Raw genomic sequence first — 22,401 nt, forward strand, 5'->3', positions numbered from 1 at the left:
ATCTGAAATGTTGCTAAATTTCAAGCTAAATTACTTTAAATGATACTACATAACATGAGGCTAAATGATGCTAACTTATAAGCTAAATAATGTTAAAATATATATAATAATTGACTTTAAATGATGCTAAATTCTACGATAATTTATGCAAATTTATATGCTAAATATTACTAAATTATATGCTAAATTACTTTAAATTATGCTATATTATATGCTAAATGAAGCAAAATTATATGGTAAAGGATGCTAAATTGCTTTATTTTATGGTAAATCATGCTAAATTAAGTGAAATAATGCTAAATTATATGCTTAACAATGTCAAGAAAATATGCTAAATGATGCTAAATTATATGGTATAGGATGCTAAATTACTTTACATTATTTTATGGTAAATCACGCTAAATTATGTGAAATAATGCTAAATTAAATGCTAAATGACGCTAAATTATATGCTAAACGATGTTAAAATATATGCTAAACAATGCTAAAACATATATGATAATTGCCTTCAATGATACAAATTATATGCTAAATGAGGCTAAATAATGCTAAATTATATGGTAAAGGATACTAAATTATGTGCTAAATTATTTTATTTTATTTTAAATCACGTAAAATGATGTGAAATAATGCTAAATTATATGCTAAATGATGCTAAACGATGTGAAAATATATACTAATTGATAGTAAAATATATATATAATTGACTTTAAATGATACAAAATTATATGCTAAATGAGGCTAAATGATGCTACATTATATGCTAAATAACAACATAATGAATAATGACATTTAATAGTATAAAAACTGTCTTTATAGAGTAGAAATACACATATACACTTAATAATCTAATATTTCTGTGGTTGATTGTTGTTGTTTTTTTTAATAGTGTAAAACCTGCACAGAAAACCAGCGGCGTGTTCAGGTTTGTTGTCGAGTCTAAAACCTCAGCGTTCTGCTTGAATTTTGTCGTTTTGATGAAGGATGAGGAACAAAGATCGATGACGGTGTGTGTGTGTGTCTGTGTGTATTTGTGTGAATAATGTGTGTGTGTGTGTGCGTCTGTGTGTGTCTGTATGAATTTGTGTAAACAATGGGTGTGTGTCTGTGTGCATCTGCGTGCGTGTGTGTGTATTTGTATGAACAATGTGTGCGTCTGTGTCATTTGTGTGTCTGTGTTATTTGTGTGCGTGCATGTGTGTGTCTGTATGTATTTTTGTGAACAATGTGTGTGTGTTTGTGTGTTTTGTGTATGTGTGTTTGGGTGTGCCATTTGTGTGCGTGTGTGTCTGGATGTATTTGTGTAAACAATGTGTGTGTGTTTGTGTACATCTGTGTGTGTCTGTGTGTATTTGAGTGTGTGTGTGTGTGTGTGTGTGTGTGTCCTTGAGGCGCTGGTTCATCGTTGCCGTTCATCCATCAGATCGTCAGACCTCGGCCTTGGATCTGAACTCATGGACTCGACGTTTACATGTTTAAAAACCAAAACTGGATCCAAAACTACAACCAACGACGAAAGGAGGAAAAATAGACGAAAAACTGAATCTTTTGTCTAGTTTCATCATTTTTGTCGTTTTTTCATTGTGTCTTGTTTCATGGTTTCCATTGTTTTGTCTGATCATATTTGTCGCCTCATGTGAACTTGTTTTGTTTTATTGTTTATTTCGTTTTGTCTCTTGAAGTTTTTATAATTTTTTTTCTTGTTTTGTTTTATCATTTTTGATGTTTTTCTTTTCATTTTGTTTCATCTCAAAGTTCTTGACATTTTGTGTCATTTTAACATTTTCATCATTTGTTGTTTTTTTTATTTCATTTGTTTTGTCTTTTGTCTTATATTCTCGGCCATATTTCGCTTCAGTTCTGTTTGTTTTGTCTTTTACATCTTCTATGTGTAGTACTTGTATGTATTAATGTGTACATGTGTCGTACTTGTATGTATTAATGTGTACATGTGTCGTACTTGTATGTATTAATGTGTACATGTGTCGTACTTGTATGTATTAATGTGTACATGTGTCGTACTTGTATGTATTAATGTGTACATGTGTCGTACTTGTATGTATTAATGTGTACATGTGTCGTACTTGTATGTATTAATGTGTACATGTGTCGTACTTGTATGTATTAATGTGTACATGTGTAGTACTTGTATGTATTAATGTGTACATGTGTCGTACTTATATGTAAATGTCCAGAGGCTCCACCCCCTCCAGGGCATCAACAAGAGTACTTCACCCTGATGACCCCCCCCCCCCCCCCCCCCATTGACCCCTGGGTGACCCCGTGACCACACACATGACCGGCTGAAGCCACCCGTCTCTGTTGCCATGGAGACGACCACACATCCCACTATCAAACTATGATTTAAATCATATTTAAAATAAATATTGAGTTTTTAGCAAAACATCATTTCTCTTTTATTTATTTTGTCTGTTTTTCTGTTGTTTTTTTTACTTCCTTTGTTCTGTTTTCTATTTCTGAACTCCAGTAGAATATTGTACTATTTTACCAAAAATTAACCCTAGTATGTTTTCTAGTGTTTAGGTGAATCTTTATTTGAAGGCCAGTGTTTGAGATCGTCCTCAGACTGAGGATGGATTTAATGAAAATAAGCTGTTTTTACAGACGAGGAGGAGGAGGAGGAGGATGAAGAGGAGGAGGAGGAGGAGGAGCTGCAGGAAGAGGATGAAGAGGAGGAGAAGGAAGAGGAGGAGAAAGAGGAGGAGGAGGAAGAGGAGGAGAAAGAGGAGGAGGAGGAAGAGGAGGAGGGAGAAGAGGATGAGGAGGAGGATGAGGAGCAGGAGGACAAAGCGGAAGGAGGAGGAAGGAGAGGAGCGTTAACAGGACGTCCAGCTGAGGTCAAAGGTCACAGTCCATGGGTCAGCTGACCATGGAGGTCACATGTCCCCATGTGAAGTTCAGGACATGTGACACCCCAACACTTTCCGTCAATTCAGTTCGAAAATCAATACACAAAGTCAATCGATCAGGTCATGTGACTAGTTCACCCAACACAGGGTCGGAACTAAAGCATCCAACAACGGAAACGTCTGAGTGGGACCAGCAGCAGCTTAAGACCATTTAAAGGGATTTAAAGGGGAGGGGCTGATTTTAAGGGGTTTTCTTCAGATTTTAAAGTGTTTTCTTGTCATTTAAAGGAGTTTTTTTTTAGACTGAATTGTATTTTCTTTATATTTACGTGTTTTCTCCTGATTTTTAAGGAGTTTTCCGCTCATTTAAATGAGTTTTATTTGATCTAGTTGCATTTTCTTCATACTTACAGGTGTTTTCTCCTGATTTTGAAGAATTTTCCTTTAAGGGTATTTTCTTGTAATTTAAAAGACTTTTATTTAGATTTATTTGCACTGTCTTTATATTTAAAAGGTGTTTGCTCCTGACTTTAAAGGAGCTGTCTCCTAATTTTCAGCCGTTTTCCTCTGATTTAATCTGTTTAATCTAATTTTAAGGTGTTTTCTTATTTAAAGGAGTTTTATTTAGATTTAATTGCACTGTCTTTATATTTAAGAGTGTTTTCTCCTGATTTTAAGGAATTTTCCTCTGATTTAATCTAATTTACTTCCAATTTAAAGACGTTTTCTTTGGATTTCTAGGGGTTTTCTGAGGAGTTAATAGCATTTTCCTTATTTTTAAAGGTGATTTCTCCTGATTTTAAGAAGTTTTCTTTGGATTTTAAGGTGTTTCCTTCTTATCTAAAGGAGTTTTATTTAAATTAAACTGCATTTTCTTACATTTAAAGGCGTTTTCCTCCTGATTTCAAGAAGTTTTCTTCCTATTTTAAGAACTTTTCTTTGGATTTCGAGGGGTTTTCTTAGGATTTAATTGCATTTTCCTTTTATTTAAATGTGATTTCTCCTGATTTTAAGAAGTTTTCTTTGGATTTAAAGGGGGTTTCTTGAGATTTAATTGCATTTTCTTCATATTTAAAAGGTGTCTTCTCCTGACTTCAAGGGCTTTTCTTCTGATTTAAAGTCATTTCCTTTGCATTTAAAGGTGTTTTCTTTAAATTCCACTCTTGTTTTTCATGTGTCTGATGAACCAACCTATAGTCGGAGCTGGATCAGATAAAATCACGTCTCTAAACCTGATTTGGTCAATGATTCAGTAATTCAGCGTTCCTCGCGGACCTGCAATGTTTGAGAAGTTTCACAAAACGCCAAAAAAAAAAAAAAAAAACCCTCAGATAAAAGCAGAAGAGGCAGACGAGGTAAAGTCAAACCAACTCCATTCAACTCCTGAACTGCTGCAGGTGCCTCCGGTCGTCATGGCTCCGCTGTTGCTATGGCTACAGCTGTGCGTTGCGGCGGCGGTGATGGCGTCGAACAGGTGAAATTACAGCGTGTGATTGATAACGGGCGGTGGTGTCGCAGACGTGGAGGCATGTGAGCGCTGACTCTGCTGGGTGTGATTTACGCCCGCAGACGCTCACAGACCATAAATCAGACTCAAACGACGCCTCGGACGCACACGGGGAATGTCATCACCGTGACCTCTGACCTCCGACCTCGGGGTCACGCAGGAGATTAAAGGTGGAGTTCTAGTTTCATTCCACCTGCAGACGCCTCGGCCCCGCTGTGCACCTTTATTTACAAACATCTGTGTTTTCTGCTCCCAAGTCTGAGAAAGAAATGAACAATTAAATTATATGAAACATGTTCGACTTTATTACAGAGGACTTCGATTCTTATGTTGTTGGTGGTGTTTTAAATATTGCCAGAATATTGTCTTTTTTCTCTGTAACATGGCTCCTATTTTCAAATACACTGGAGCCTACATTTCCCATAATGCAGCAGAATGTGTCTCAATTTAGAAGCATTTATGTTAAAGGTTCATTTAGATCCAACTAGATTGGATTTAGTTTTTAAAAGGATTTTCTTTGGATTTAAACACATTTTATTTGTATATAAAGTCGTGTCCTCCGTTTATTTCCTTCTTGTTCCCTCCTTTTCTCCCCCTTTTCCTCCTAGTTTCCTTCCATTTCCTCTCCTTTTCTTCTCCTTTTCCTGTTTCTTCTCCTCCTCTTTTTCTTCCCCTTTTCCTGTTTCCTCCCCTTTTCTTCCCCTTTTTCGCTCCTTTCCCCGTTTCTTCTTCTTTTCCTCTCCTTTTCCTCTCTTTCCTCTCCTTTTTCTCTCCTTTTCCTCTGTTTCTTCTCCTTTTCCTCTCCTTTTCCTCTCTTTCCTCTCCTTTTCCTCTCCTTTTTCTCTCCTTTTCCTCTGTTTCTTCTCCTTTTCCTCTCTTTCCTCTCCTTTTCCTCTCCTTTTCCTCTCCTTTTCCTCTCTTTCCTCTCCTTTTCCTCTCCTTTTCCTCTCTTTCCTCTCCTTTTCCTCTCCTTTTCCTCTCTTTCCTCTCCTTTTTCTCTCCTTTTCCTCTGTTTCTTCTCCTTTTCCTCTCCTTTTCCTCTCTTTCCTCTCCTTTTCCTCTTTCCTCTCCTTTTCCTCTCCTTTTCCTCTGTTTCTTCTCCTTTTCCTCTCTTTCCTCTCTTTTAATCTATTTTTTTCCTTCCTTTTCCTCTCTTTCCTCTTCTTTCCTCTCTTCCTCTTCTTTTCCTCTCTTCCTTTCCTCTTCTCTTCCTCTCTTCCTCTTCTTTTCCTCCTTTCCTCTTCTTTTCCTCTCCTCCTCTTTTCTTCTCTTCCTCTCTTCCTCTCCTCCTTTCCTCTTCTTTTCCTCTCCTTTTCCTTTCCTCTCTTTCCTTCTTTTCCTCCTTTCCTCTCTTTCCTCTCTTTCCTCTCTTTTCTCCTTTCTCTCTTTCCTCCTTTTCCTCTCTTTCCTCTCTTTCCTCTCTCTTTTCCTCTCTTTCCTCTCCTTTTCCTCTCTTTCCTCTCTTTTCCTCTCTTCCTCTCTTTCCCTCCTTTTCCTCTTCCTCTCTTTCCTCTCCTTTCTCTTTTCCTCTTTCCTCTCTTTCCTCTCTTTCTCCTTTTTCCTTTCCTCTCTTCCTCTCTTCCTCCTCCTTTTCCTCTCTTTCCTCTCTTTCCTCTCCTTTTCCTCTCTTTCCTCTCCTTTTCCTCCCTTCCCAAAGCCGTGGTCTGAGCTCTATTAAACCTCTATTAAAGCTGACATATGCTGCTCTTTGGTATTTTACTTCAGATGAGTCACCGCAGAAGCTGCTTCACCAACGTTCTCTTTGCCTTCTGTTAAACCTCAACATTATTTAAGAAAAGACCAAAATCGTTGCGTTTACGCCGCAGAAAGGAACCTGATCTGATGAGGAAACGACGGCTTTTTTCATTCAGTAAAAGCTGAAGTTTCACATTCATCACTGCAGAACGTCGCCTTCAGCTTCATTTTCACTGTCGTTCTCACCGATTTATGTCTGAAAGTAAAATCTGGGATAAAGATCTGTGAAATTTAACACAAACACTTTTAAATCTGATAAATCCACTCATTTCTCGTCCTTAAATTAAAGCAGAAGCTGATTGAGACGCACGTCCTCAACGGATTTGAACAGAAATCAGACACAGATGAAGCTGTTGTTTAATACTGAACATCCCATCAGAGTTAAACCCTGGACCTGGACCTGGACCCGGACCTGGACTATTAGAGAACACAACCAGATCTAAGCCTGTGATCAGTCTGAATTGGTCACATGATCCACTTCTCGGTGCAGCTGTGGTGGATGTTGGGCCCAGTGTGGTTTTACTGCTGAAGAAAAATGAAGAATTAACGTAAACGCAGTCTGTGATTGGACGAAGCTACGACTGGGTCATGATCGCAGTATCGCTTTCATTTTATAAACACGTAACGCTGGGAAACTAAACCTGATCGACTGAAGTAGAGTCTGATCACAACACTGGAGGAACAAGGCATGATGGGTAATCTGCCTCTCCCTGTTCACTCCTCATTTCCTCTCTGTTCCTTCCCTGTTTCCCCATTTCCTCCTTGCCCCCCCCCCCCCCCCCCCCCCCTCCCCCCTTGTCTCCTCATCCCCTCCCTCCTTGTCCCCTCATCTTGTTTCCTCCCTCGTCTCCTCATTCCTTCCTCATCCTCTCCTCGTCTCCTCATCCTCTCCTTGTCTCCTCATTCTCTCCTCGTCTCCTCATTCTCTCTTCGTTTCCTCATTTCCTCATTCTCTCCTCATTCTCTCCTCGTCTCCTCCTCATCTCCTTATTCCCTCATCATTTCCTCCTCGTCTCCTCATTCCCTCCTCGTCTCCTCATTCCCTCCTCGTCTCCTCATTCTCTCCATGTCTCCTGCTTGTCTCCTCATTCCCTCCTCGTCTCCTCATTCTCTCTTCGTTTCCTCATTTCCTCATTCTCTCCTCGTCTCCTCCTCATCTCCTTATTCCCTCATCATTTCCTCCTCGTCTCCTCATTCCCTCCTCGTCTCCTCATTCCCTCCTGTTTTCCTCCTTGTCTCCTCGTCTCCTCATTCTCTCCATGTCTCCTGCTTGTCTCCTCATTCCCTCCTCGTCTCCTCCTCCTATAAACCTAGACATGACCATCTGAACCAACCCCAGACCACGTCACTGCCCCCACAGACTTGTACTGTAGACACAAAGCATGCTGGGTAATCTCTCCATCTGACGCTCCATCTCTCAGGGTCTGGAACTGAAATTCCTCTAAAACTTGGGTCGTGTGTTGAATTTTTTTTAATAATTTGATCCCTCTGAAAGGTCGACCGTCATCCGTATTTAACTTTCAGACGTTTGAACTCTGGCCGTTGTTTTCTATAAAACCACCACTGCTTTTGTTTGGCTGTAAATGGATTTGGACGGTTGTTTAAGGCGTGTTTAACTCGACCTGTGGCCTTCCCGTCTGTGTCTTTGTGCCGTTCCCTCTCAGGACCCGACGCGGCTCTTTGGCGTCTTTCATGGACGTTAATGGCCATGAAGACAAATAAAGGCAGTCAATGCAGAACAAACAGTGGGCGGCGGACGGCGAGGGAGGGTTTTTGAGCTCCGCCGCGGAAGCCGTGGATCTGCTCTCGGGTTTCATACGGCGCCGCCGCTGCACAAAGGTTGTAGATAATGCGCAGGAGCCGGTTGGAGGCAGCGGGGCCGGTGTCGGGGCGGAGAACGCCGCCACCGCCTCGTCCGTCACGGGAAAGGTCAGGCCTGCTGCTCCCGCTCTGAACAAACACCACAACACGGCGTGGGCCTTTTCATCTGACACACACACACACACACACACACACTAATGTAGCACATGCAAGGCAGCGCCGGGACACCTGTTGTCGGGTGTAGCGGGCGGAGCGGCAGCGAGGTGTTGACACAGCAGCTCTAGGCCGTTCAGCGCCGACTTTAAAGCCTCAGGAGTGATTTAACACCGAGCCGGAGGTCGATGTGAAGCCCCCCGTCGACCTGAGGACGTGTACCCGCAAAGTTAAGACCAGGCTGGTGTTGGAGATGAAGGGTCTTCACAGAGGATCGGAGGTCTGCGAAGGGCTCAGAACACCAAGACCCGCCCACTGACAACCACAAGAACCGCCCACTGACGACCACGTTTGCTCAATCTGAACAAACAGGCATTAAACTGATTTTTTTTTTACTCTGTGTCACTTCATTTTTGCTGAGTTCATGGTAAAGCAAGCCTGATTTTACACGATTAGACACATGTTTTTGACTCTGCGTGACGTAATCTTCGACAAAATGATGTTAAATTCAATAAATGTTCATAATCGTCTCTGAAAAAGGAGGATTAAGGTTCAGAATCACAGTAAATCCTGCCTGATTTGATGTTTGTCACTTTTTTATCCAAAATTCAACATGTTAATAAACTGTCATTAAATGTGGGGGGGGGTTCTCTGTGTGAGTTAATTTTTGCTGAGTTTGTATAAAAAGGAATACCATGTTCGGTATTATGGTAAAATCAGCCCAATTCAACACGATCAGACAGATTTTTTGACTCTACATGACTTAATCTTTGACAAAATGATGTTAATTTCAATAAATGTTCAGAAATCATCTTTGAAAAAGGAGGATTAAGGTTCAGAATCACAGTAAATCCTGCCTGATATGATGTTTGTCACTTTTTTATCCAAAATTCAACAACACGGGAACAAACAGTCATTAAATGCGGCATTTTTGCAGTTTGTATTTTAAATAAAAAAGGAACATGTTCAGTATCATGGTCAAATATGCCTAATTTAACACAATTAAACATTTTTTTGACTGCATGACTTAAACTTTAACATGTTAATTTCAATAAATGTTCATGAATCATCTTTGAAAAGGAGGATTAAGGATCAGAATCACAGTAAATCCTGCCTGATTTGATGTTTATGTGTCACTTTTTTTGTTTGAAATTCAATAACGTGAACAAATCATCATTAAATGAGCCTAATTCAACACTTTAGACTCTACATGACTTAATCTTTGAAAAAAAAAAATACTGTTATTTCAGTAAATGTTCATGTGAAGCCCCCCGTCGACCTGAGGACGTGTACCCGCAAAGTTAAGACCAGGCTGGTGTTGGAGATGAAGGGTCTTCACAGAGGATCGGAGGTCTGCGAAGGGCTCAGAACGCCAAGACCCGCCCACTGACGACCACAAGAACCGCCCACTGACGACCACAAGACCAGCCCACTGACAACCACAAGACCCGCCCACTGACAACCACAAGAACCGCCCACTGACAACCACAAGACCCGCCCACTGACGACCACAAGACCCGCCCACTGACAACCACAAGAACCGCCCACTGACAACCACAAGACCCGCCCACTGATGACCACAAGACCCGCCCACTGACAACCACAAGAACCGCCCACTGACAACCACAAGACCCGCCCACTGACAACCACAAGAACCGCCCACTGACAACCACAAGAACCGCCCACTGACGACCGCAGTTACACAATCTGAACAAACAGGTATTAAACATTATGTTTATTCTATAGTTTTACTTGGTATTTTTATTTCATTGTTTTTAATCTTACAGCTGTTTTATGTCTTTAATCTATTCTTGTATTTTCTTCTTTTATTTGGTTTTTCCCCTGCGAGTCACTTTGGAAAAAAGCATCTGCTAAATGCATAAAATGGAAATGTAAACAGATATTTTTTTTTACTAAAGTTTTGCTGAGTTTGTATAAAAAAGGAATACCATGTTCAGTATCATGATAAAATCAGCCTAATTCAACATGATTAGACATGTTTTTGACTCTGCGTGACTTAATCTTTGACAAAATGATGTTAATTACAATAAATGTTCATGAATCGTCTGAAAAAGGAGGATTAAGGATCAGAATCACAGTAAATCCTGCCTGATTTGATGTTTGTCACTTTTTTATCCAAAATTCAACATGTGAACAAATCGTCATTAAATGTGTCATTTTTGCAGAGTTTGTATAAAAAAGGAACATGTTCAGCACTGTGGTGAAATAAGCCTAATTTAACACGATTAGACAAATATTTTTAGACTCTGCATGACTTAATCTTTGACATGTTAATCACAATAAATGTTCATGAATCATCTGTGAAAAGGACGATTAAAGTTCAGAATCACAGTAAATCCTGCCTGATTCAGTGTTGTAAGTCACACTTTTATCTGTAACTCAGTAAAATCTGCACAAACGGGCATGAAAAAGGAAAAAAACATGTTCAGTATCAAGTTAAAATCAGCCTAAATCAACAGTTTTATGTCAAATTATTAGAATTTTCAATCATCAAATCTGAACAAAGGCATTAAACACTGATTTTTTTGATTGCATAACTTAATTTTTGCAGAGTTTGTATAAAAAAGGAACACGTTCTGTGTTATGGTAAAATAAGCCTAATTCAACATGATTAGATGCATATTTTTAGACTCTATGCGACTTAATCTTTGACAAAATGATGTTAATTTCAATAAATGTTCATGAATCTTCTTTGAAAAAGGACAATTAAAGTTCAGAATCACAGTAAATCCTGCCTGAGTCAATGTTTTAAGCCCCATTTTTATCCAAAATTCAATCAAATCTGAACAAACAGGCAATAAACGCAGATTTTTTTTACTCTGTGTGACTTAATTTTTGCAGTTTGCATAAAAAAGGAAAAACATGTTCAGTATCATGATAAAAAAAAAAGGTCTAATTCAACACTTTTATGTTGTTTTTGCAATTAAACCCATATTATTTAGTCCATGTGACTGAAAGAATGAAGTTAATGTTGATTATTTTCATGGTTCATTTAACGTCAGGTTCAGGTTTTCAGATTTTTACGTTCGTTTTACTGCAGTGAAGAATCTACTCTTGTACTTGTACCTTAGTATCTGATCTTCTACTGGATTTTAGACAGAAAACACTTCAAAATAACGTCCCGGCTGCACAAACACAACACTTTTCCCAGTAACTAAAGCCAGACACTGACTTGTAGACGTTACATTCTCAGGTTTTCCAGCTTCAGCAGCAGAAACTGATTCATTTTGTCACTTCAGTGGAAATGTGACAAAACAAAAACCATCAGATTATTAAAAGAAAAAGAAGAAAAACACAGACGAAGGCATCAAGGACGAGAGAAATGAGTCATGGGATCAGCAGAAAACCATCAGAACTGTCAACAGCCAGACCAAACCCATGCAGAACCTGTGGTCCAAACCCGTCCTCGAACAGGTTTGGACCAGAAAACGCCTCCGAATCACAACCAACCCGTGAGTTCAGTCTGAACAAACAGGATACAAGTCCAACTTCTGTTCATAAAGACTCTAAACGTCCACGAATCTGCTTCGAAAAGGACGATTAAAGTTCCGAACCACAGCAGATCCTGATCCGTCGCAGTTTTATCCAGAACTCATTAAAATCTGACCAAATAGTCGTTAAAAAGGGGAAAATTCAACACTTTTATGCCCAATTTTCAACTGTCAAATCTGAACAAACAGGCATTAAACACTGATTTTTCTGACTCTGCGTGACTTCATTTTTGCAGTTTGCATAAAAAGGAAAAACATGCTCAGCATCATCATAAAATAGACATAATGCAGCACTTTTTTTGTATTTAAACACATTTTTAGATGCTGCGTGACTTAATCTTTGACAAAATGATGTTAATTTCAATAAATGTTCATGAATCTGTTACAAAAAGGATGACTGAGGTTCAGAATCACAGTAAATTCTGCCTGATTCCATGTTTTAAGTCACATTTTTATCCATATTCAATAAAATCTGAACTAACAGACATTAAAAAGTGGAAAATTCAACACTTATCTCCAATTTTTGCAATTTTCAACTGTCAAATCTGCACAAACAGGCATTAAACTGATTTTTTCTGACTGCGTGACTTCATTTCTGCAGAGTTTGCATAAAAAGGAAAAACATGCTCAGCATCATAATGAAATAGATATAATGCAGCACATTTTTTGTATTTAAACACATTTTTAGATGCTGCGTGACTTAATCTTTGACAAAATGATGTTAATTTCAATAATTGTTCATGAATCTGTTACAAAAAGGACGATTTCTGTTCAGAATGACAGTAACTCCTGCCTGATTTAATGTTTTAAGTCACATTTTTATCCATAATTCAACTAAATCTGAACACACAGGCATTAATTCAACACTTTTATGCCTAATTTTTGCAATTTTCAACTGTCAATTCTGAACAAACGGGCATTAAATGCAGATTTTTTTTTTACTTAATTACTGCAGATTTTAATTATTAAAATTAAAAAATGTTCAGTATCATGGAAAAATAGGTCTAATTCAATACTTCATGTCTTCTTTTAATTAAATATATTATTTTAGACTATGTGTGACTTAATCTTTATAAAATGATTCTAATTTCAATAAATGTTCATGAATCTGGTACAAAAAGGGTGATAACAGTTTAGAATCACAGTAAATTCTGCCTGATTCAATGTTTTAAGTCACATTTTTATCCATATTCAATAAAATCTGAACTAACAGACATTAAAAGCGAAAATTCAACACTTTTATGCCCAATTTTTGCAATTTTCAACTGTCAAATCTATACAAACAGGCATTAAACACTGATTTTTTCTGACTCTCCGTGACTTCATTTTTGCAGAGTTTGCATAAAAAAGGAAAAACATGCTCAGCATCATAATAAAATAGACATAATGCAGCACATTTTTTGCATTCAAACACATTTTTAGACTCTGCATGACTGAATCTTTAACAAAATGATATTAATTTCAATAAATGTTCATGAATCTGGTACAAAAAGGACAATTAATGTTCAGAATGACAGTAACTCCTGCCTGATTCAATGTTTTAAGTCACATTTTTATCCATAATTCAACTAAATCTGAACACACAGACATTAATTCAATACTTTTATGCCTAATTTTTGCAATTTTCAACTGTCAATTCTGAACAAACAGGCATTAAACACTGATTTTTTTCTGACTCTGCGTGACTTCATTTCTGCAGAGTTTGCATAAAAAAGGAAAAACATGCTCAGCATCATAATGAAATAGACATAATGCAGCACATTTTTTGCATTCAGTCACATTTTTAGACTCTGCATGACTGAATCTTTAACAAAATGATATTAATTTCAATAAATGTTCATGAATCTGGTACAAAAAGGACAATTAATGTTCAGAATGACAGTAACTCCTGCCTGATTCAATGTTTTATGCCACACATCAATCACATCTGAACAAACCCACTTAGACTTTGCATAATATGATTTAAAAAATGGAAGAACCTGCCTGATTCTGCCATTTTATGTCTAATTATTGCAATTTTCATCATCAAATCTTAAACACATATTTGTAGATTCTACACAACATATTCTTTGCCAAAACGTCCACATGTCTGACATTAATTCCACTAAATGTCCATAAATCTGCTTCAAAAAGGACAATTCAGCTTCAGTATCACAGGAAATCTTACCCGTTTTGACGATTTATGACACATTTTTATCGGTAACTCAATCAAATCTGAACAAATAAGCATCAAACACATACTTTTAGATTCTATATGACTTAAACTTTGTCAAAATGTCCACATTATATGCTTTAAAAACACAAAACCTACACTTTTACATCTAATTTTTGCAAATTCCCCTCATCAAATCTTAACACACACATATTTTTAGCTTCAAAATGGATCAAACTTTGCTTAAATGTTCACACCTCTGACGTTAATTCCAATAAATGTCCATAAATCTGCTTTTAAAAAAGTCACAACTGCAAAATCCCAAATTCAGAAAACAAACGAGACAATGACACAAAAATCAGCTCAGTTAAAAATTAAACAACTGATCACAGCTTCCGAACACTGAGATTTGAGGATTTTAAGACACATTTTTAACCCGTAACTCAATTATATCTGCTTTAAAAACGCAAAACCTATACTTTTATGTCTAATTTTTTCAATTTCCCCTCATCAAATCATAACAAACCCATATTTTTAGCTTCTAAATGGTTCAAACTGTGCTTAATCGTCCACATGTCTGATGTTTATTCAACAAATGTCCATAAATCTGCTTCAAAAAGAACATTTGAGCTTCAGTATCACAGGAAATCTTGCACAATTTGACGATTTATGACACATTTTTATCGGTAACTCAATCAAATCTGAACAAATAGGCATCAAACACATACTTTTAGATTCTATATGACTTAAACTTTGTCAAAATGTCCACATAATATGCTTTAAACATGCTAAACCTGCACTTTTACATCTAATTTTTTGCAATTTCCCCTCATCAAATCTTAACAAACATATTTTTAGCTTCAAAATGGATCAAACTTTGCTTAAATGTCCACACCTCTGACGTTAATTCCAATAAATGTCCATAAATCTGCTTTAAAAAAAAGTCACAACTGCAAAATCCCCAAATTCACCAAAACAAACGAGACAATGACACAAAAATCAGCTCAGTTAAAAATTTAACAACTGATCACAGCTTCCGACCACTGAGATTTGAGGATTTTGTCACATTTTTAACCCGTAACTCAATCACATCTGTTTTAAAAATGCAAAACCTGCACTTTTTCATCTAATTTTTCTAATTTCCCCACATCAAATCATAACAAACAAATATTTTTAGCTTCTAAATGGATCAAACTGTGCTTAAACGTCCACATGTCTGATGTTTATTCAATAAATGTCCATAAATCTGTTTCGAAAAGGACATTTGAGCTTCAGTACTCAGGAAATCTTGCACAATTTGACGATTTATGACACATTTTTAGCCATGACTCAATAAAATCTGAACAAATAGGCATCAAACACATACTTTCAGATTCAATATGACTTAAATTTTGTCAAAATGTCCACAGAGTACGCTTTAAAAACGTCAAACCTGCACTTTTATGTCTAATTCTTCTAATTTCCCCTCATCAAGTCATAAACATATTTTTAGCTTCAAAATTGATCAAACTTTACTTAAATGTCCACGTCTAAAGTTTATTCAATAACTGTCCATAAATCTGCTTCAAAGGGATAATTAAACCTCTGTGTCACAGGAAATCCTGCACAATTTGACGATTTATGACACATTTTTATCGGTAACTCAATCAAATCCGAACAAATAGGCATCAAACACATACTTTTAGATTCTATATGACTTAAACTTTGTCAAAATGTCCACACAATATGCTTTAAAAATGCCAAACCTGCACTTTTACATCTAATTTTTCTAATTTCCCCTCATCAAATCCTAACACACACATATTTTCAGCTTCTGTGTGACTTGACGTGCTTCTAAACGTGCATAAATCTGCTTCCATCAGAGCAGATCCGTCCTGATTTGACGTTTTATATCGAGCTGAAACCATTTCCACTCATAACAGGCCTTTTTTTCTTTTAGCTTCCAGTTGACTCAAACTTTGCCAAAATCTCCACGTCTGATGTTAATTCCAATAAGTGTCCATAAATGTGTGTTAAAAACAAAACTCCCTGCAGCTGCAAAATCTTCATTCTCACATTAATCCAACGTCACTCAGAGCCAATGACACAATGTTGAGCTCAGTTTTCATCCCAGTGTCCGATGGGATGCGTTTCCAGACACAACTCGGCCTTTCGACACATATTAAATGTCTCCAGGTTCAGTGGTTCTTCTGCATAAAATGTCCTTAAATGTGTTTTTCCGGTGACTTTGGCCTAAACGTCCAGAGTTCAGAACAAACAGAAACCGCCCACACATCATTCAGCTCCCTCTTAATTATGCAAATTACGCAAAATGAGACTAAATACATGTTTAATTAAGCATTCCATGACATGTGCAGCAGCGGGGTGAAGCTGCAAGTGACATCACTGTAAAAATGTCAAATATACTTCAAAAAATTAACCCATAAACACCCAAACGACCCAAATTAAAATCTAAAACTCTGAGTGTCCAAAAAAGAGCTACAGAAATCTAATCCATTATCATCATCATCATCATCATCATTATTATTATCATTATTATTATTATTATTATTATTAAATATCCACCGCTGACCAAAACCATCTACTGATCTAAACTGTTTAATTCCTGTTGATCCATTAATCCTATCAATCCATGTCAATAATTGGTGTAAAATACAGTTCTTCATCTTTTCATGGTCATCAGATATGACCATATTTGGATGTTTAGAGGCTCCCTGGTTACCATGGAAACACAGTCATCTTCTACAGCATTGATTCACCAGTAAAACTCATGGAGTTGGATCAGTGGCAGTGGATGGACACACTGGGGTTATGTTCACTTAGTCGTGGCTTTTCCATCGAACATCTGCACAAAACTTTACCCATATTTACTAAATGTCGAAAAAAAAGAAGTGCGTAATGTCGGTTTTTCCATTAAATCACAAATGCGATGATTTGTTTATTTATTCTCGCAAGATGACACGAGAAGTCATTCAATAAACATGGTGACGAAGGTAAATATGGTGTTTATTTACAGATATATTCATTATTATTATTATTATTATTATATATTACCCCTCTATCTCGTACTAAATTAAAAAATGATTGGGTTTCCTGGTGTGTCCACACATACTGCGACATGTTTCTTTTAAAACTCTTCATCTCCTGTTGAAACATCCGTCAATGTCGTGTTTTTTTAATTCACCTGACTCCAGCTGCAGAAAAAGGTCTTTCCTTTATACCATCTGTGCTACGCCCCAAAAACCACCTCTTACAAGTGGAAAAACTTCATCAAAAAATGAGACTTTTGGCGAAATTGTCATTTTTCCATTAGGTAAATTTTTATGCGCAAGTTATATTTGCGCAATTTGAGGGTCAATGGAAAAGCGACTATTGATAGATTTGAAGAAAAAGTGACTTTTTCAGCAGTTGTCTCTGTTTTTGATACAATAACCATCAATTTTAATCTGAGCTTTAATGAAAATCTACATGATCAGGAAATATAAGAAATTAAATATACATGAATACATGCTTACATTTAACACTGAAATGGGGTTGTTTTTCTGTATGAGCTTCAACGGATTCATCCAGAAGGTGAAAGGTCACGGCAGGTTGACCTCATCCAATGTTTTTTTTTTTGTTTTTTTTTTGTCTTTTTACCCAAAAAAAGGCAGAACTTTGCTGATTCTGGGCAAAAATCTGGTCTCATATGATGAAGACACAACAAGAAATGTTAAAATTAGAATCACCCAGAAGCTGAATTTCAGCAAAAAAAAAATTAAATGAGGTCAAATATCAGGAAAAAAATGCAGTGGATGGAGACGTGTGCCGGACACAGAACTTATGAACCCATAAAAACCCAAATATCCACTGGTGACCAAAACCATCTACTGATCTAAACTGTTGAATAACTTCTGATCCACTAATTCTATCAATCCATGTCAATAACTGGTGTAAAATACAGTTCTTCATCTTTTCATGGTCATCAGATATGACCCATTTGGATGTTCAGAGGCTCCGTAGTTACCATGGAAACACCGTCCTCTTCTACAACACTGATTCACCAGTAAAACCCATGGAGTTGGATCAGTGACAGTGGATGGACACACTGGGTTTATGATAAATAATGAGAGATTTGACTGAAAAACTCAGTTTTTCTTCAGTTTTCTTTGTTTTTTATGTAATAACCCTCAACTTTAATCTGAGTTTTTATGAACATCTGCATGATCAGTAAATTAAATATAAGAAAATACATGATTTAGACTGAAAAAATGCAAAAACATAGAAGATAATATCACAATAAATGGTGATAAATTACTTAATGAGGTTAAAAATAGAGAAAAATTCATTTAGGAAGTGCCACAAAAGTAACACTGGGTCCTTATGGGTTAAAAATAGAAAATAAAATCAGAGGAAAAATATTATTACACTGAAACTGCGCGTTTTATGATATTTCTAATGGACCACAGGTGAGGTTTTTTTTATATTTAAGATGCAAAGTGAGGCTAAATTTGCGCTTTTAATCCAATAAAACCTTAATGGCGCAACTTGGAACTATCTGACGCACTTCAACTCCCGGTAAACAGGCCGAAAAAAAAAAAGACGACGACGAGCAGCGGCAACCTCTGGCCCAAATGCGCATCCACTTACATAAACACAGCCGCTTAATTAATGGAAAGTACAGGCTCGGCTCGGAACGGCACGGCACAGCACAGCACGGCCGGCGAGCACAGGAGGGGTTGCATAGGAACGGAGGAAACGGAGTCTCTGGAGGGCGAACGGAGCTCCGGGTGGGGATGAGGAGGCGGCGAACCGGGCTCACAGTCCGGGTTGACCAGGACGCACGGATGGAGAGAAAATGCGCAAAACTCACCTGATCTGGTGGAGGCTCTGAGGAGGGAAAGTGCAAAATAATAAGAATAAAAAGATTTCAATCCAGTTTTACGCATGGAAATCTAAGAAAAAGACGCTCGTTTTCTAAAAGTTGAGGCAGGAATTTAGGACATGGAGACATTTTGGCAGGTGTTTAGTTTGAGGATCAGCTGGATGGAAAAGGTCAGAGTTCACTGTTTGGATTTTCCGCAAAAACACGCAGCAAATAAAGTCAATCATTCCGTGTACTCACATGTGAAACTCCTGCGTTAAAAGCTGCGGGTTTTTCTGCGTCGTTGGTTCACACCATCCCCGCTGCGTCCCGGTCACAGCTGCCAAATCCAACCCGGAGCGGAGGCGCAAAGCGGCGGATCCATGAGCGACGCAAACTCCGCACCAAAGAGTTTGGACCAAAAAAAAAAAAGAAGAAGTAAATTTAAAAAAAATAATAATAATAGAATAAAATAAAAGCCTCTTTAAAAAGCAGTGAGCGGTGTGGGTTTATATCCAAGCGGAAAACTGGGGGTCCGGCGGGATGAGGCGCGTCGGTGCAGCCGGGGAGGGCGCGCGCACACCGGGCAGACTCAGTCCGTCCGCTCCGCCGCTTCCTCCGGCATCTTCCCAACTTCAGCCGCTTTAATCCCGGTTCCAGCGGCTCCGGTTCGCCTTCAAACCCCGGATGAACACGCGCTCCTCCTGCGGGTTCTTCTGCTGTTAATTTCTTGTCATCCTCATCAGCTGCGGTAATTAAAACCCGGTGCGGAAAAAGAGAAAAGAGCGGAAAAAAAACAACACACAAAAAAAACACAAAAAGCAAAGAAAAACAAACTAAGAAAAAAAAAAGAAGAAGAAGTCCGAGCTCCAGCTGTTGCTTTCTCCGCCGGGTTCGGGTTGAGGAGCTGCTCCGCGGAGCTCCGGGAAGTTGGTTCGGTGTCGGAGCGGAGCGCGCGGCTGCGTCACGGTGCGTCGGGTCGGATGGTCGGACTGAGCCGCCGGACTCCCATCAGCCCCGCCGCTTGGTCGCCCCCTGGACGCCGACCGGAGAGAGAGAGAGAGGGAGGGGTGGGGGGTATCGCGATGTTACTCCCCAAGTCCCGTCTGGTGCACGTGCGCAATTACGGGAAAAAAAGCGACCACGCGCAAACACGCGAGGATGCAGGACTTGGATGAAAGTGGAGTTTAGTTCCAGAGTTTGTTCAGTTTGGATGAAGTGAGTTTTATTGAATTTTAACCCATGAAGACCCAGAGCTACTTCTGTCAGCTCCCAAATTATTATTATTATTTATTTATTTATTTATTTATTTATTTATTTAACTATATTTAATCTTTAAGTGTTTTTATCGCCATTTATTGTGATATTATCCTCTGTATTTTTCTTTTTTTTTTTCTCAGTATAAATCATGTATTTTCCTGTATTTAATTATCATGTAGATGTTCATTAAAGCTCTGACTAAATTTGAGGGTTATTATATGAACAACACAGAAAAATGAAGAAAAAGTGACTTTATTCACTGAACATAAACCCAGTGTGTCCATCCATTATTTTAGTTGTTTTATTCCTTTCTTCAGTTTTCTTTTGTTCATGTTACTTATTATTTTGTGGATTTATTATTCCTTTTTGTTCATTTTGTAGGTTCATTCTTTTTTTTTTTTTTTTTTTTTTTACTTCATTTTAGTTACATTTTTGATTATTTTTTTTCCCATATTATTTATTATTTAGTAAATTTCTGATTCAGTTTTGTTCATTTTACATATTATTGAACATAAACCCAGTGTCTCCATCCACTGTCGCTGATCCAACTCCATGGTTTTACTGGAGAATCAGTGTTGTAGAAGATGATGGTGTTTCCATGGTAACTACAGACGCATTTATTATTTTGTTCATTTTTATTCATTTTACTTGTTATTTTATTTGTTTGATTCCTTTCTTCAGATTTGTTTTGTTCATGTTACTTATTATTTTGTTGATTTATTTTTCTTTTTTGTTCAATTTGTAGGTTAATTCTTTTTTTTTTTTTTTTGACTTCATTTTAGTTATACTTTTGCTTATTTTTTTCCATGGTATTTATTATTTAGTAAATTTTTGCTTCATTTTTGTTCATTTTACATATTATTGAACATAAACCCAGTTGTGTCCATCCACTGTCATTGATCCAACTCCATGGGTTTTACTGGTGAGTCAATGCTGTAGAAGATGACGGTGTTTCCACGGTAACTACGGAGCCTCTGAACATCCAAATGGGTCATATATGATGACCATGAAAAGATTAAGAACTGTATTTTACACCAATTATTTACATGGGCTGATAGGATTAGTGGATCAACAGGGATTAAACAGTTTAGATCAGTAGATGGTGGTGGATGTTTGGTCGTTATGGGTAATAATAATAATAATAATAATAATAATAATAATAATAATAATAATAATGGATTAGATTTATATAGTGCTTTTCTGTGAACACATACTCAAAGCGTACAGTGAATCCATTATTCATTCACTCTCACATTCTCCCTCTGGTGGTGGAAAACTGCAGTTGTATCCACAGTTGCCCTGGGGCAGACTGATGGAGGCGTGGCTGCCAGTTCACGCCTACGGCCCCTCCCACCACCAAACATTCATATGCATTCATACACCAGTGTCAGCAGCAGCACTGAAGGCAAGGCGGGTGAAGTGTCTTGCCCAAGGACACAACAGCACATGACTAAGACAGAGCAGGATTCGAACCACCAACCCTTCGGTTATTGGATGACCCACTCTACCATCTGAGCCATTGCCGCCCACAAAAGCTAAAAAGTTTTGGGTAAAGCCAAAACTCTGAAAACAAACCAAAAAAACTTAAAATTCAATTCACAGAAAAAAAGTAGTTGTGAGTTACACTGATTCAATTCAAATTGTGTCAAACTAATCCAAGTTCAGATATGGAACAATATGATCTCAACCAGTAAAATAAGTGGTTCCAGGCACAACAAACCCCTTATTTTGGCATCGATCCAGCTGATGTCAGCGTAGTCTAAGGCTACGTTCAGACTGCAGCCAAATGTGGCCCAAATCAGATTTTATCACCCATATGTGACTAGTGCTGTGTATTGGCAAGAATCTGAAGATACGATGCAAATCATGATAATGGGATCACGATACGATATATCACAATATATCACAATACTGTTAAAAAGGCACTTTTTAGTTTATTTCTTTTTTTTTTCAATGATTATTTCCTGGAAAAACTGAATTACAGCAGAAATCTGCACAAATACTGAACACGTTTTTATTAGATCACAACAGGATCTAATGTTATATCACAAAATTTAACTGTGTTCAAATTGAAATTATATTTTACAGACATTCCAGTTTCAGATCCTGTTCAAATGTTCATATTCTATTAGTTCATAACATCATAACATTATTTCTGTGCAATAGCAACAAAGGAACTAACATCATTTAGTAAAACACTGTTAAATAAAAATAAATGAAATATAAACAAAAAATAAAAACTAAAAAACTAAAAATGAACCTCCACAATATCTCGATACGGTACTTTTTAATATCGATACAATATTGCGAAATGAAATATTGCGATATATTGCAGAACCATTATTTTCTTACAGCCCTATATGTGACCTGTATCTGATCTGTTAAAGACACTTTGAACAGCACTAATCTGACCCAGGACACTTTCATATGTGGTCCTAAATCTGATACGTATCTGATATTTTCCAATGTGACTTCAGTCTGAACGGCCAGGTCGCATTTATCCGACCTTTACGTCATTGAAATGCGAC

The 22,401-nt window shown here is 37.6% G+C and overlaps 1 protein-coding gene across 1 annotated transcript in view; it reads right to left on the minus strand.

Annotated features, from left to right (window-relative positions):
* Nucleotides 1-19,401, minus strand: part of LOC115411081 (sodium channel protein type 2 subunit alpha-like) — a 54,510-nt gene extending 35,109 nt beyond the window's left edge. The window contains exon 1 of the mRNA XM_030123022.1: nt 18,875-19,401. The gene's annotated coding sequence lies outside the window, so the exon portion shown is untranslated. The remainder of the gene's footprint in view (nt 1-18,874) is intronic.
* Nucleotides 19,402-22,401: the final 3,000 nt, after the last annotated feature.

This window comes from Sphaeramia orbicularis, chromosome 20, assembly GCF_902148855.1.
Source record: "Sphaeramia orbicularis chromosome 20, fSphaOr1.1, whole genome shotgun sequence".
Taxonomy (NCBI): domain Eukaryota; kingdom Metazoa; phylum Chordata; class Actinopteri; order Kurtiformes; family Apogonidae; genus Sphaeramia; species Sphaeramia orbicularis.